Source organism: Triticum aestivum, chromosome 5A (assembly GCF_018294505.1).
Source record: "Triticum aestivum cultivar Chinese Spring chromosome 5A, IWGSC CS RefSeq v2.1, whole genome shotgun sequence".
Lineage (NCBI taxonomy): Eukaryota > Viridiplantae > Streptophyta > Magnoliopsida > Poales > Poaceae > Triticum > Triticum aestivum.
This window is the reverse complement of record NC_057806.1, coordinates 565535075-565547637: the sequence shown is the minus strand read 5'-3', so window position 1 is coordinate 565547637 and position 12563 is coordinate 565535075. Positions and strand designations below refer to the sequence as shown.

Genomic DNA, 12563 nt, shown 5'->3' with positions numbered 1-12563 from the left:
TCCCCTTGTGTCGAATCAATAAATTTGGGTTGAATACTCTACCCTCGAAAAATTGTTGTGATCCCCTATACTTGTGGGTTATCAACGGGCTCGGTCCTGCTGCTGGGCGCGAGACAAGGTCAGTCCTGCTGTAGGGTGCGAGACAAGATCGGTCCTACTACCGGGTGCGAGACGAGTGATGGACCGTCACTGGGGGAGGGCCAATCATCGGGGAAGATAGTGGACGGACGCCCAAAGAGAAGGGTTGAAGGTCCACACAGGCCGCACACCGATGGGCCGACGCCGGATAAGCCCAGCCGCCGCCGTGAATGACCCAGACCATAGCCATGAGCCACCACCTCGAGGAGGAGACGATCATGGCAAACCACCACCGCGCAGCCGCCACCACCTACCAATGCAGGGCGACCGCCCGTGTCCCAAGCCGCCCACGAACCGCGCCGTTACAGGGCCGAGCAAGCAAGCCAGCCGCCCACTGCCCGCTTGGATGCGCACCAACCGCCGCCACACCTCCATGCCCCTGTTGGCCACAACCCTCACCGCCGGACGGGCCGCCAGTGCCAGATCCGGCCAGATCAGACTGGGATCACCCTGCACGAACCGCCCGAAGGACGAAACTCCGCCTCCACCGCACAGCCGTCGCGGCACCAACGAGCGCCCATGCCACTAGTGTCGCGACCCGCAGCCCCGCCACCGCGCCCTACACACAGAGACGCGCCACGCTAGATCCACAACACCCCGCACTGCCGGAGACAGACGGGGAGGAGAGAGCCCTCGCCGCCACCCATGCCAACCAGGCTTCGTCCGGCGGCCCGCGCAGGTGGCGGCGAGGAGGGCAGAGAAGGGCTGAGTCAACGGGCGCCGGGGAAGAAGAGGCCCGCCCGGCCGCCGCGGGGTGGCGGCGCGGACGAGCGGGAGGGCAGAGTCGAGAGACCTCCCTCTCTACAAATATACGATGAAATAAACTCAGGATATTTATTTTCCCATTTTTTTCCCATTCACTTTTGGTTCTAACCAGCCTACGATGGTGACAGACATCAATATATTTCATGATAAATAATAATATGGAGTACGGTCGAAATAAGTATGGATCATGACTACGGATAAGTGCTAATAACTTTGAGAAAAACTTTTCCATCCCCTGCTACTTCATCCGGTAGCAAGGAAGAAGCAAACCCTGATCGAATATCCTTATCTTAAATATAATTACAATGTTCCTAGAAATGAACACGGATATGTAGTAGCATTTGGTTCTCTTAATAAGGCACTGAATAAATTGAGAATTCACTTATTTCAGTTTGGTATTTGGTTCGATATTCGGTTTCAAGTTTATTATGCCCACCCCAGTGGATTCGCTTCCATATAAGCACCCTTAAGTAGTAGTTAATTATTTCCTACCTAGATGATCATCGCAGACTGGATCAACATTCCCAATTTCGCAACATAATATGACGGATTTTATTGCCTAGACTTATACGAAAAATGGTATATTTTCGGTACGGTCTGCTTACTCTATGGAGTGGAACTATCAGTATGGGAGCAAACTAAAATTTTCCAATGGGATGGGACGGAGCACACCTACCCTATATGGTGTCAGATATGGAAGTTATCTTGTCCGGCTGAAGTCAAATTTTTTTATGGCGGACACTACATGGCACTCTCCCATGTCGGACAACACTCACTAATAGACACATGAAGGTCTTGCCCTCTTGCCCTACCTGCTCTCAGGGTGTAGAAGATACGAAGCACTTGCTTTTCCTATGTAGAAAAGCGAAGGAGGTTTGGAAAAGGTTAGGGTTGGATATGATTATTGAGAGAGCTTGTGATATTGATCGTGCTGGAGAGGCAACATTGGAATACCTATTACTCCTTCCAGATCAAGCCTTGCGCATTATGGGGCATGAAAATTATAGAGAAATGTTAGCTATCTCAGTTTGGTATATATGGTGGGAAAGACGGAAATTAGTGCACCAGGAATTAACTCAAAATGTGACTCAGATCTCTATGGGGATCATAGCTCTTACATATAATTTTGTAAATGCATCATCTTCAAAGGCGTCCATGAAAAGGGGGGGTTGGAAATGTCGTCCTAGGGGATTTGTGAAACTCAATGTTGACGCCTCTTTTGACCTTGACTTGCTGAAGGGTACGATAGGGGCAGTATTGAGAGACGACAAGGGTAGATTTACTGCAGGCGGGAATGGAAAGATACACTACTGCGCGGATGTTATCATGGCGAAGGCCTTAGCTATCAAATTTGGCCTAAATTTAGTGCAAAGGGCGGGATGTAATCGTCTAATCATCAACTCTGACAATCTAGAGGTGATTGAGACCATGCAGGACGGAGGACAGTCGGCGGGAGGGGCGGCGGCAATCTTCGATGACTGATATCACTATGCTTGTGATTTTATCATGACTAAATTCGAACATTGTAATAGAGAGGCTAATAAAGTAGCACATGAACTTGCTACATTAGCTAGTTTTTTTCGACTTCAAATTGGTTTAAGGAGCCTATTAGTGAAATTGTAACGTTTCTTAGAAACGATGTATTGGTTATTGTTAATGAATAAATTTTTTTTTAATTCAAAAAACATTCACAAGGAAGGATGGCGACAATGGATATAAAGTACTAGGCATCCTTCTTCGCCTGCTACCGGCACACGATCACGATGGATACAAATGTCGCAATAAGATAATCGGTGAAAATAAATATGGGTACAAAATGGCTAATAAGTGGCAACAGTTCTGACAAAATCATCTTCCTTCACAGCTACTGTGATCCGGTAGCATGGAAGAAGGAACCCATCTATATTTATATACATCATGATCGAACCGGAAATGCTGTTTGGTGGCCGAGCTACATGGTGCTCGGTATCTTGTGCGTTAGTCTTTATGGAGATCAGGCGCATGCGCGTATTAGTCTCACGTATTTAATCCTTCAGCATTTACAGGCCACTGTATTCTCCCTTTATCAACAGTGCTTTCCCATGTCAGGTCTTGCAGGCGCCCGCACACGTGCCATCATACAACCATCACCGCGCGACAGACATGCACCATTATTACACCCCCATAATTATTCATTTAAATCTGATCTGTGGAAACTGGAGCCTTTTGTCACTTGCCATTACTAGTTTGAGTATACCAGGCGACAAGGGATGCTGCTTTGAAAAACAAAAAAATGAGAGGGGATGATGCTGGTATAACGACCATGAAAAAATTGTCTGAAAAGCCTCATGTATCAAATTCGAGTTGAATCACAAATTTTCTTTGCCCGATATAAGCAACCATATGACTAGATGATCAATCAATAATAAATACAATCCAAAAATCTCAAACTACTGCAAATCCACTCCAAAAACATCTTTCCGTCCGAATGCATGCCAAAGTGATTTTTCTCATTTTTTGTGTTATTGGGCATATCGTATCTCATATTTTGTGTTTATGTTTTTATTAAAAAAATAATCAAGCCTTATAAAGCACGTCCCGCGTCTCTCAAAAAAAATTGCGATCAATGAAGAAAATGTGTCGCTCACAATATCAATGGCACGCCACCAAAAAGCGCACCAGTCACCGCTTTCTAAATCATCAAACACAAAGTGGTAACTTTTTTGTACATAAATCACGGCAACCGTATAGCGGCAATGCACACACAGTACCATTACAAAACTAGTTTACCTCTACCCCATCCAGAACAAAATTTTCACCGGACTGATAATTTACACCAAAAAAATTCTTCTTAATTGATGTATCTAAATTTTCTGAGACACACGCGCGTGCGCACACACACTTCTATTGTGCTAGGAGACAATGCCGACTGATTGTCGATTTTCTCCTCCCGATCATGCCATAGCCAGAGAATTTACCGTACTATCTCGTTTTTGCACAGATTACCTCATACCAAGTTGTGCTACTCCCTTCGATCTTAATTAATTGACGCAACGTCTATACAAGATTGTATAGAGGTTGTATAAAGCCTGTGTCAATTAATTTGGATAGGAGGGAGTACCGCATTTTCAAAATAGAAAAAACAATTCACCAATTGTGTCAAACATTTTTTAGTTTTCCCAGCACAACTAATTTGTTGTTGGATTCCCTGGTCCAGTTCACATTTTGTTATCATATTTTTCCAACAAGTTGGCAACGTTTTTTGTCTGTTCTGGTATCTGTCGTAAACCCATATTTTGTTTAGTCTATAGCATAAATCTCCTCTGACACGCATAGTCCAGCAGCAAGAGCCGCTCGTAGTGTCCAGCAGCTGCATGCATGGTCTCTCTGCGGTCGCAGCAAACATCTGCTCTGACACACAGTGCAGCCAGCCGTCAGCACATCAACGCACGCCATGTTCATGAAATGACCGGACATATCCAACGCCCATGTACACCAACGCATGGCACCAATGTATTTCCATAAACTAGTCCGCGTATTATACCAAGAAAGGCAGGCTGCACAGATCGCAACGGGACAACAACTGGACAAGATAAAGAGAGCCATGTAGCTCGGCCTCCAAAATGCCTCTCTCATGATCGAACATCCTTGTCTAAATGCAACTGCCGGTTCCCTAGCTAGGAGCAGACACATTTTTGTGTGGAAGAATTAGCTTTGTTAGCTGGCACGTTTTGATTGTTAGCAAAGACTATATGCTACAGCTAACCGTCACGATAGATACCCATTACTAAATAACTAAAAAAGATCCTCGAAGAAAAACGGAAAAGAGTGGTTGGCTACTGAGCAACTGCTAATTAAGGATGATTTGGACATTGGTCGACTGTAGAACTCTTCATATAGGAGGTACTAAAACATACAGTATCTTTCTAATAGGTTAATGATTGGTTGGTCCATATCGAAAATCCACCACCAAATTCAATTATTTTATATATTTTTCTTTTTTTTTAATTTACTGTTCATCCGGGAGCATATGCTCCCGGGAGCCAAAACGCCCCTCCCGGGTCCATATGCAGTACATGATGCAAAAAGATGTGCACACGACCAACGAGCTTAGATTGAGGGGTCATGTCTATAAATGAAACCATTGACATGTAGTAGTGTGTATCCTCCCACAGTAGTGATAAACAATGTTGATTCCATTCCGTCTGGAGTTGCTCATCTCCACACTCGTGCTACTTGTTCCCATGTACTTGTACTTTAGGTCTCGTAGTAGATCAAAGAACCCAGCAGCTCTCCCCATAAACTGGCCAATAATACACATGTTCCCTTCCTTGCTGGTCAACGTCCACAACTTGCTTGAATATTTCACCTTGGTTCTCGCCGGTAACGGCCACAACTTCAGGGCGCATGGCCCACCTGGGACCGGAATGAGGTTCTTCGTTACCTGCGACCCTGCAAACATCCGCCACATCTTCACGACAAACTACACCAACTTCCCCAAGGGCACGGAGTTCGCTGCCATTTTCGACATCATGGGTGACAGCCTCTTCAACGTCGACGGCGCACGAGCTCTTCGTCCACGAGTGAAGATCCATACTATACTCAGCAGCCCGTGGTTGGTTGCCAGTATGGAGGCTTGCTGCCGCGACAAGGTGGTGAACAACCTTCTCCCGTTGTTTTGCCACATGGCAAGCACCAACCCTCTATTTGACATGCAGGAACTAATGTCGAGGTTTATGTTTGACTTGGCCACTACGGCTCTATTTAGCATGGACCCTGGCCTTCTTTCCACAGACATGCCGCCCATGGACATCGCAGTTGCCATGGATACGGTCATGGAAGTAGGCTTTTTTCAGCACATGATGCCGGCCTCTTGCTGGAAGGTGATGAGGTGGCTAAACATTGGGCCTGAGAGAAAGCTTGGTGCAGCGCACACAGTACTATGAGTGTTCGTCGCAAAGATGATCGAACGGAGGAACATCGACAAAGTACATGTTAGTAATGATGAGGAACAAGAGGGTATGGATATTCTGTCTTCCTACATCAACGACCCGGACTTCGCCGATTACGACTTTCTCTGTGCGGGGCTCATTGGCCTCATGCTCGCTCTGCGGGACATGGTTCGCACGACCCTGACATGGATCTTCTACAACCTCGCTCAGAACCCTGACATCGTGGCAACTATCCGTAATGAATTGTTACCAATTGCATTACAAAAAGCACCCACGGGTGCGGGTGCCATGGTGATCTTTGAGCCAGAGGAGATCAAGTCTCTGGTCTATCTACGAGCCACCTTGTATGAGACTCTCAGACTCTACCCACCGGCGCCTTTGGAACGCAAGACGGTGGCCACTAAGGATATCATGCCGAGTGGCCACAAGGTGCATGCAGGTGACACAGTCTTTGTTTCCATCTATTCCATGGGAAGAATGAGGGGCGTGTGGGGTGAGGATTGTCTGGACTATAACCCACACAGATGGCTCTCAAAGGACGGCAACACGCTGAGGTACGTACCGTCTCACAAGTTCTTGTCCTTCAACTCAGGTCCGAGGATATGCCCTGGCAAGGACATTGCGGTTATGCAAATGAAGATCATCATCACCACAGTGTTGTGGAACTTCGATGTGGAGGTATTAGAAGGGCAGAGCATCCGGCCCAAGTCGTCCTGTATACTGCAAATGGAAAATGGGCTCATTGTGAAGCTGAAGAAGCGACAAGCATAACACTAGTCTGTTTATCTATAATAAAAGTACCTACATATTCTGCATGACTCTTTCGAGGTTCAGGGCTTCAATATTATACTTTATATATGTGTCTTGCTGGAGAGGGACGTTTTGGCGGACGAGCTGCCTGGAGGCCGTAATCCTCGTCGAGCGTTTTAGCATCAGGATGTGTGTCGTTTTCCTTTTGAGCTATATACGTCGGATATTTGAGATAAATACACCGGTGCCATCCTCTCGTGTTCACGATATGTACGTGGGCCTGCGTTTTAGCCGGTGCCTCGCGTGAACATGATGTTCTCCCTGGGCGACTTTGAATTTGGCCCACTTCGCGGGCTGGTGTGGATCGAGAGTAAATGTATCTTGTAGGCCCGCTCGATGACCATTACGAGGTTGGGGCGGTGTGCCGGAGATGCGTGTTTGGCCCGTTGACATCTAGCTCGAGCATACCAGAGCAGAGCTGCTTTCGCCATAGATGGCATAGAGTTATTCTTCGAGGAATCGGACGCAGGGTAAATTTTCCCCTAAATCTCACTTTTTACCTGATTACGATCGCGGGGGGTGTCCTTAGTTGGGTGGCAGTGGGTTGGATTAGAGTTTTCCCAGCTTTGTTCATCCAAAATCAGATCTGGTTGTGTATTGTTTGTCTGGGCAGGTTGGTCTCTCGTTTGGACGACGTGCTTGTCTTGAGAGACGGCCGTGCACAGCTCATTGATGATGAGACGAGCGAAATTACTGGTGCCCAAGATGACTTGATTTATTCTGAGCCAGTGTGCCTGGATGGGTACCCTATGGAGGAGGCATTTGTAACGGAGAGGAACTGCAGCTCGTACAATGGTGGTGGCGAAGAGGTAGGGGATTCGTGCGACCCAGGCGCTGGGAGTATTGCCCGTGACACGGTAGCCGAGGATAGAGAGGAAGACGGCGTGGTCGTGTCAAGACAAAGGGGTCTTGTTGGACCGGGAGGTGATGTTCCTGTTCTTCATATTAAACTTCATTCCATGATATTCGTCAGACATAATTTTGCAGCTGTGTTGTGTGAGATTCAGAACAAAACACCTATATTGTTGGTTAGAATGAATCAGCAGCAGAAGCCGGCACAACACAGTCATTGCTTTGCATTGCAAAAAAAATGGCAGCTTATTTCCTGATTTATTGATGTGCCGTCGTTCACAGGGTCAGGACTAGTAAGGCAGCAGATGAGAGGGAGCACAATTCTAGCAGAGTGTCTGCCCTCGAGGCTCCGGTTCGTGCCTATGTTGATCAAAACTGCAAATGTTATTAATCCAGCAATTGGAACTAGCTTTGAGTCTCTCGAGGAGGACTATGAGTTCTACAACTTGTACTCTTCGGAAGTTGGTTTTGGTGTCCAATACATAAAAAGCCGTTTGAATGTACACCAGAAGAAGTGCGTATGCGCCTGTGCGGTGAGTAATCGACAGCAACTTATTTTATCAAAAAGTTTGTGCGGAATGATTCAATCTGTTTTTGTCATATATGTAGTGTGTGTCACATTGGACTGGCCATTTTACATCTGCTGCTGGTCTCTGTGCGCATGTGTGTGTGTGTGTGTGTGTGTGTGTGTGTGTGTGTGTTTTCTACATGGTAAACCATTGCAGTCTAATGGCCGGTCGAAGATGTGGGTGCAATGCCATGATGCGGCTGCTGAGATCGGATGATTGTGGCCGGTATGTGTGCGAGCACAGGTCAGAGCACAACCATGATCTATCAGCTAACCGTGGGGAGAAATTGCATTGGAAGTCAGCTCGGCACAAAAATAGTTACACAAACTAAGAACACAGGTAGCAACACGCCAAAAGTTGACAATCCACAATGAGCATCAGGCGTTTATTGACATTGTTCATTTGTGGTTTGACGCCATTATAGATGACGTTTTGTTTTTATAAGAACCATTTTGAGACCTTCATTTATGTATTCTACTCCCTTCATCCCACAATGAAAAACGTTTTTACAAGCTAGTCCTACATTATGGGAGAGAGGGAGTACTAGACTGTATGTTTGCTGAATTTGGGGTAGCCATGGCATTAGCAGCTTGTTGCTTTTTCTGGTAGGTCATGATAGATTGTGCTGCGGTTTAAGAAAAAATGACCTTGTTTTTTTTCCAATGATATCTCTGTTGATATATGGGCTGTGTCGTCTATCTTTCGACCGAGATGTGGATGACGACGACGCTGTATCTATGGTGATGTTCTTGTTAGCTTTGCTGGATTGCAATGAATAGGGCGGTGCTGTTCTTGACCGATATAAATAGATTGTTTTCAAACGGTCTGATCGTGAGCCTAGACGTTCGGCAACAGAACATTGATGTGCAACGGCCCGTGCTGTAATACTATGGGAACATGAGAGCGTGCGCGTGCCCATGTTCGTGAACTGCTCACATAGCATGGACTTGATGGGTGAAATGATGGCTTATCTGACCAGCCTGGCAGCACTTCGTCGCCTAAATGGGATGACACTGTATGTAAAAAAGAAATACGGTGTGGTATGAGTACCTGACAGCTGAAATACACATAGTAAATGCGACACTGCAGCTGATCTGTACGATGACTGACGATGGAGATTACGAGCTGCATGGAGCTCGGCCTCCAAATGGTATTTTCGTGTCTTGCTGTATGTATACTATCTGTATATTTACGTATATATGCACTATATCCCTCGGGGCTGAGACGCTTGTCTCAACTCGCACTATCTTAGAAAGAACCGTATGCTTGATTTGATACACACAAAACGTATTCTGCATGGAAACACTTTGCTCTTAGCAGCACACTACCGACTCCAGTTCCTATATATTGTTAGGCTCGCGGCAAGACATCGGTGATTCCAATCTTCTATCTATCTATCTATTATATACTTAAAACGATAGAAAAGTAACGGTAGAGATTCACCGCTCAAAAAGTTAAGAAATATGAACGGACTAGATTAAGGCAACTTGCCGTAGGAAAAAAAGGAAAGCTTGGCAACGCAGCATATGAGTTGGAATTATGCCTAAGTACAAGTCCAACCGGACATCTATTGACATCAGCAAGTCATTATTTTGTACTACTTGAAAAAAAGTGATGCTGTGCCGGTTTTGACTGGCCAGCCATACAACTTCGGTGTAGAATAGTGTTTTTTAGATCACCACTTCAGTGCAGAATACCGTACCGTAAAGGTGCAATGGTGCAAACAGAAAAGGAAAAAACTTTCCAAACAAAACTGACGAATCAGAGTTTTGTTTCACATGTCACCTACAATAATGTAACTGGAGTCAACCAGGTTCGCACGTGTACGTAGTGAAGGCAAAAGTGGTGCAATCAAGTTCGTAGTATATAAGCTTCCTACAAACTACAAACAATGACATCACTTTGTTGTCATTGGTTAATAATTCATTTGGCTGGCTCATTTGCTTCTTAGCAATATCATAACCACTGGATAAAATTAATTCGTATTACTTCTCAAATAAAAAAGTATACACATGTTTCATCATTCAAAGTAAATAAATATTTGATATTTACATCTCAAATTTCATAAATAGCTAAATTTAAAAATAATATTGGAATTAGCATTTGACTAGGACAAAGATGAGCTGAGATATATGTACTTCACAAAATTCATAAATAGCTAAATTATGAAAATTTATTAAATTATTAAAATAGGAGAAAAGTAATGGCTCACAGTAAGCACATAAAAGGAAACAGCTCGGGTTTAAAGTTTGGAAGACACGTACAGATAAATCTATAAGCTGACACATACCATCTAAACACGTACATACAAGGGAACTCATAGTCCCAATCCATCACGTATGAAAAAATTACCAAGCATGTTAAACTAAAACATGTCCGACGTCCAGTCAAAGGGGCAAAACATAGCTGATCATACGGACATGAGCAAGAAGACTCAGACGCGGACGCACGTGGACGTGCTTCAAGTAGATAAGCAAATCACATAAGACAATTTGCTTGCAACTAGGCGCATCACGCATATAAATTTGTTTTCCTTTTTTTTTTACGAACAGCATGTGGATTTGTTAAACTTGCCATATGTAAATGCATGCATATATACATTATGGTGGCCTTCGATTGGGCTTCAGCTACAGATTCCCAGATTCTAGACCTTTCAAAATCAGAATCCCAAACAAACACGTCAGACTTTTACGTAAGCAACCACCTCATCCGATATCTCAGGACTTGAGGCAAACCATATAACACAGCCAGTTAACTATTTCCATGGGAATTCAGCGGAAACCCCTGTACTTGACAAGCAAGTGAGGGATTTTTTATCTATTGTTTGATTAAATAAATATGTTAAATATACACCGATGAATACATATCATTAGCATTTTTTGTACATCTCCTACATGAAACCCAAGTAGCGAAATTTCAGAATAAATTTATTAAAAATATTATAGGTTAAACCTAAGAATACAACTATATTTATTTCAAAATATTGAAATTTGACGTTCTCCTACTCAGTGGAAAAATTATATAGAAAGCTATGTTTCTCAAAATGTATTAGAAGTATGTATTTATTTATAATTCGTATGAACACCATAAACAACTACTTTTTAATAATCTATAAAATACAAAAAAATAACTAAGAATTGCATAAAAACTGATAAATTGATTTTACTCCATGTGAGTTCTCTAAATAGCAAAATTATTAAATAGTCATGTGTAGAAATGAATAGGAACGTGAATGTGGAATAATATATAAAATAAATTTCACAATATACTTTACATTTGATAACATTGAATATATAGTGACGAGATATCTAATAACAGAACATGCATCATGTTGGATGTATCAACATGCACATGTTGCTTAAATGTATAAACATGCATAGCGAGAAGGGAGCAAGAAAAGAGGTTGAGAAAATGGAGCAGAGAATCAAAAGAAAATTGTGCCGGGAAATGAGATGGATGGAGGAACATGATTCTATTTTAGTCCTCTGAAAGAAAATCTTATGGGCTCTAAGGTACAAGAAAGACTAGAAGAAAAATATATAAGAATGAAGAAAATTGCAATTTCACGACGATCTACCTTTGTTACACACCAATGTTTCTTACCTTTGTTACACACCAATGTTTCTTACAAGCAACTTAATGTATCTTAATTTAGTGAATTCCATTTGTGCACCTGATTTTGATTGAAACTGATAGTGAAAATATTATGGTTACACAGTTCTCAATAATTTAAAATACCCACGTAACAACACTTTAATAATATAAATATGATAGAAAGTAAGACATAAATTTATGATATTTAGCTAATCTAGCCGCGCAAATGCGTGGGTAACCCAGCTAGTTATATTATTACAAAGACAGTAAAACTCAGCTAGCCATGGCTTTTCCACAGTATTTTAAGTTTGTCAGCCGTCCGCTCTCCCGTATGAACACACAAGATTGTCGGGTCGTTACAGTGCTGCGCGTCATGGCTGCCTCAACATATCAGGACCGCTGCTCTGGGAGCTTGTACATAGCGCTCACTGCAAGCACTACAATTGGGTCGCCCGCAGGCGCACACGTCCATACTTCTCCCTCTCACTGGTAGCCAAGTACGTACTCCCTCCGTCCGGAAATACTTGTCACCAAAATAAATAAAAAGGAATGTATCTGGATGTATTTTAGTTCTAGATTCATCCTTTTTTATCCATTTTGATGACAAGTATTTTCGGACGGAGAGAGTATGTTTTGGGAGTTTTCTCCCTTTTTGGATGGGCCGGCCCCATTACCTTCGGCCGCTGACTTCTGTAACGTAGACAAATAGGTATGATTTTGGGGTGTTGTCCTTTTTTCTACGGCACTAAAAAAACTTAAAAATGTATGCAAATTTGAAAAATGTTCAAAAACTCAGCTAGCTACGACTTCGCATAGTGTTTGAAGTTCATCGGCCGCTGGATCTCCCATGTGAACGCACAGGATTGTTGGCTCGTTACAAAGCTGCGCGTCACTGCCACCTCAA

General features: G+C 43.7%; 1 pseudogene; it reads left to right on the top strand.

Moving 5' to 3' along the window:
• The first annotated feature begins 2001 nt into the window (after positions 1-2001).
• LOC123107722 (alkane hydroxylase MAH1-like) lies at positions 2002-6627 on the top strand (annotated as a pseudogene).
• Positions 6628-12563: the final 5936 nt, after the last annotated feature.